Consider the following 5,429-nt stretch of genomic DNA (forward strand, 5'->3'; position numbering starts at 1 on the left):
TTTGATTTATATAATTATATTGTCTTACAGTGTCTTAGCTTTAAAGTGAAATAATATCAATAATAATAAACATTTTTAAAATATATATTATTTCTCCTCATTGTAATTGGTCCCCCCTGAACGTACAAGCATAAATCTGGCCCTGGTAGACCAAAACCTAGACAGCATTTTTGGCTATTATAGGCACAATCAAAACTCTTTTGACTACCTAACTTATACAGCATTTTTGGGGCATCAAAAACACATTCAAACCTAGTCAAAACCTGTAGACAGTCTTATCTAGACAGCATTTTGGGCATTATATACACATTCAAATAGTGAATCACCTACCTAGACTGCATTTTTGGGAATAAAAGGCATGTTAAAAACCTAGTCAAATCCTAAAGAGACTCCTCTTTTGCATTTTTGGCATCATATACATTCAAACCTATAGTCAATAGTGAGTCACCTACCTTTTTGGGCATCATAGGCATGTACAAACTAGTCAAAACCCAGTAATCAATTTCAAACCTATAGTCAAAATTCAGTTATTTCAAAATGCAACTAATAATACCCATGCATACTGTAATATCTGTGTCAGATTGATAACAAACTTAAAGGGAAGTTAGAAGGATGGGGGATGGATAGGAAAAGAGACAGATAAAAAAAGCTTCTCAGACAAAAACAGATCACCACAACTGTCTAAATCTCTACTGCGTCACAATCCTTTTAAACCTTCGAAAACACTATTGTCTTACATTCATCAAACCATGTAAGTCACCCCGGAGTGAACAAAGAGAGGCTCAAATTCTAAGCAGGCAATAATTCCTTCCCGCAAAATGGAGATCAATGCTATATTGACTCACACTCATCAGAGTAAATTATTTTTCTTATTGATTCTGCTGGAAGACTGACATGTGGAAGCCAGAGGAGTAACGCTGTTTTATGGTAAGATCTGTAAGTGCATTTCTGTGGATGTAAACAATCGAGCATGCATGGTCATAGGTATCCAAACACATATCACAAATATCACGGGTTATTGAAGCACATGAATCACGACAGCATGCATCTATTTGTGTGGTGATTTTGGAATAGGAGTCAATTAGTGTAATCTAATCAACACTGAATTTGAGATGCATGAATGTGAACAGTCTATATTGGGTTGTTGTGTGATAACGGCCTAGTTTTTTGGCCTGAAGTGTTGAGGTGACAATAGTATGCAGATCAAAATGATGATAAAATGTAAGCATTTCTTTAGGATTTTTAGATCTTTAGGTAGTATAGGTTAGATCTTGTAGTATATTATATTGTAAAACAGTATGCTGTTTCATTCACACATGCAAAAAGACTCTTTTTATTAGCCTTTTATCCATATACAGGTCAAATAAATAAATAAATGAATAAACACCTATTTATTGTGCTATTAAGCATTTTTCTCCCATTTCTCTCCAGTGAGTCTCTGTTAAACACATACTCTACCTTTTGGAAAGTGGGCCTTTATATTTCCTTCATATAAAAAGCTCTTCCCTTATCTGCAGATGTTCTCCCTTTCCCAGACATATGGAAATCCTCACCCTGTGGTCTGGGAGGAGGGAATGCTACGGAAGAGACCCATCTGGAGTGGGAACAAGGTGGGTAATGGAAGAGATGAGGCCCCCCCTCTCTGCCAGGTTCTCTGGAGAACCCTTGGGCTTGTCTGGAAACGCATCAATCGGTCATACACAGCGGGCCGATCCAAAGCCTGTCACCGGATAGCCCAGGGAGAGGAGTTAAAACTACAATTGGTTCTGCCGTTTAATGATAGAAGCAACAGGCCACTGGAGACCCGGCGAGTGCTGAAACAGACAGGCTTAGTGAATGCAGCTGAAGGATTATGGCAGATTTTGGGTGATGATGGAGACAAGTGGTTTTGAGGCTGTGAATAATCACACACAGCCAAACTTGACCACTTTGACATGCTTATTCAGTCTGATTATCGTACGTGAAGTGCAAAGAGCAGCATTAAAAACTTTTTTTTACGTGTCAGGGCTTCAACACAAGTGTAATGCGCCATTTTGACCTTCATAATAAAAGCGCTGCAAATAGCATTAGCCTACTACATAAGACGATTTTATGAGGTTACTAGGTCAAGAGAAAGTGGTTTAACAAGTTAAACAGTGTCAACAAACAAACAAACAAGGTAACGTAGATTAGAATACTTATCTGTCCCGTGTAATTGGAGTGCTCTGCACTGGATCAAAGTCTTTGGCTGCAATGGATGATGATGATGATGATGATGATGAAAAGAGGGGTACCAAACTGCTTTTGCTTTTAACTGTGCTTTTATTATATGTATAAATGGCAAAAAAGTTCTTAGCATTATTTTATAACTTTCTCATACTCAAGAACACAAGACATACCTCCGTCAGAGAGTTGCAGCCGGGAGTGACACACGGTGATGCGCTGCCAAGATGGCGGCGTCCGGCTCCGCCCAAAAACGCTCTTCAGAAACCAACGTACTTTGATGTCATGAACCGATCGGTCTGTGTAGCGTTAACGCGTAACCATTAATGGTCGTTATAACGTAGCTCAAACGACTTATATAATTAAGTGATATCTGATTTGTAACCAGGCACTAAAGCGATTATCCATAAAACTTGCTTTGAACCAATCGGATTGTTTGGGTGATAAGCTGGGACTCATCACTGCGGTGGGACTCAACACTTCACCACACCAGGGCTGCGTTCCAATCCAAAATTGTCATGCCCTTCACTCGCTAACTTCCTTCCGTCTCGTTCACTCGGATGTATGTCATTGCTTACGTTGCATGAGTGCCCACTACTGGCGGAACCTTTGCAATAGGCTGAATTGGAACGTGCTGCCATTGATCACTTGATTTATTTTATTATTTTTTTTCTTACGAAATTGTTTAATGCAGCATTCTATATGTATAGTTGTGTTTGAGTTGTTTAAATGTTTTTTTTTATAATTAATATATCATAGATCTATCTATCTATCTATATACTCTAGAGTCATTTGTGGTGGGGGTAAATTAAACACAATATGTGTTGACGTCACAATCGTGTTGCATTGTGGTATATTATGGAGCTGACTGAAGTGTACATATGAAGTAGACTCGCATACGCTGTAAAAAGCTGTATAAGCTCCTCCCAGATCACTTAATTTTCCACAGCTCATGTTGTCTGGAGTTTTTTTTTTACTACTGCAGTCTCTTGGAAAGATAGTTTTGCAGTGTTTCGTCAGCAGAACAATCCAAAAACACATTAAATAACAGTTCAACCCACTGAAGAGATTTATCTATCCCTCACAGCCTCACTTTCATTATCGTTAATCATCAAAGATGGCTCTGCTGTGAATAAGGTCAATAGCCGCTATAGCCATTGGAGAATCTCTTAAGGCAGTGGTTCCCAATTCCAGTCCTCGTGACCCACTGCTCTGCACATTTTGTATGTCTCCCTTATTTAACACACCTGAACCAGATCATCAGCTCATTAGGAGAGACTCCATGAACTGAACTGAGTGTGTCAGATAAGAGAGACCTACAAAATGTGCAGAGCAGTGGGTCACGAGGACTGGAATTGGGAACCACTGTCTTAAGGGACAATAATAAAACCGTTTCTTTCTGAAATGTTACTTTTTGTAATGTGTCATACAAATTAAAACTGAAGTATGTAACTTATTCGGAGTTAAAATACTTTCTGCTGTCCCCAATTTATAACTATTAAGTAAGCCATTCATAGGTTAATTAGCTTTTAGCAACATCTCTAGCCCAACGGTGCGGACCAATTCTGAAATGAAATCAAATAAAAATATCAGATATAAAAACTAACCTTTAAACACTTAAATAAAAATGAGAAAAGTGTAAGCTGAGGTTCTAAAATTCCTCAAATAAATACAAAATAAATAACAATACTAACAAATGACAAATTATAATCAATCAATGGCCTACAGGGGGCGTATTCAGAAAGCTGTATTGAAAACAATGTTTATTTTTGCAGTCCTTTTTCAGTGGCACAGAAATGACACACTTCAGCTTCAATTTGACTGACACATGCCTCTCTTCCCAGACATAACAATGTATCATGCAAATTGGCTGATAATCATTGGCTGTTTCACAAGTCGCCAGCGAACAGCTGGTCTGTTGCGAGTCATTTAGCTAGAGGAATAGAAAAGGAGCTGAATTGCTCAGCAGGGCTGAAGCACTTGGTCTGCTCTGGTCATGTGTCAGTGCTTTGCATGAAGGGTGAGAGCTGTACTCTGACATCTCCATCCCAGATGAGACAGCTCCCAGCATGCCTCAGGGCACCAGGACTCACTATCAGAGCTGCACACATCACTCAATGTGCTGAGGAGAAAGCTTTTATTCTGCATACCAAATTATTTGCATCAAAAGCTATTAAAGGTTATCGGGCAAAACAGTAGTATCGAAGCTCTACAGTACTTGGACACTTCAGCTGCTTTAAACGTCATTGCATTGGATAAAATATGAAACCAAATGACATTTATTTTAAAAAAATATAACAGGAGGATATGATGAATTAAATTGATATTTCCTGGTCTAAAACAATCTTGAGATCAGTTGGACAAGTGTCTAATTGCATTTTGGGGTCACTGTATTTGAGAGTTATTTTAGCTTTGGGTGTGTTGAAGGACAATTGTATGAAAAAGACCAAAAACATCACGTTAGATAAATTGAACATTTTATTTGTGGAAAAAACACAAGCAAAATGCATCAATAGACATTTCTACTGGAAGCATGGGAAATGATAAAGAAGCCTCTAAAAGCAAAGTCGTGCACATGCCAGAAGTCTGTCGAATGTTAGCATTGTATCAGCTATAGACAAGGAGCAGTGATCAATAATAAAATAAAAAATGTAGAGAAAGGGCAGCAAAATGTACATTTACAATTAAAATGAGCTCAATACAAAATTTACAAATAACAGCACCTAGCAAGAACAAAACCAGAAGAAAAAAAAAAAAAAAAAAAAAAAAAAAAAAAATTGTACTAACAAAATGAAAAATTATTACGCAAAAGAAAACTGTAAAAAGCATTTTTTTTTTTTTTTTTTTTTTTACAAGATATTGACAAAATTAAAGGAGCCAGGACTATACAGGTACACTGAAATTTCACAAGGTTAACGCAATAGCATATGTAGACAAGCATTCTATATTTGGGTTTCTGAAAAAAAAAAAAAATCAAAAAAAAAATCAAAAAAAATGTAACCATCTTTACACAGTAAATTAAGGTTACTGGTCGTACACAAGAACAGAACTGCTTGCGCGTAAAAAAAAAAAAAGTTTAGCTCCATTGCTATTCAAAGCCTATTATGTTGGCTTTTGCACCATTTTGAGTTATACATAAGCAATTTAAATTCAGCAATTGTTTTTTTCTCTTCAAATTTGAATAAATTAAGATACAATTCATTGTTTGTTCTTTTTTTCCTTTACAA

Source organism: Rutilus rutilus (assembly GCF_951802725.1).
Source record: "Rutilus rutilus genome assembly, chromosome: 12".
Taxonomy (NCBI): Eukaryota; Metazoa; Chordata; class Actinopteri; order Cypriniformes; family Leuciscidae; genus Rutilus; species Rutilus rutilus.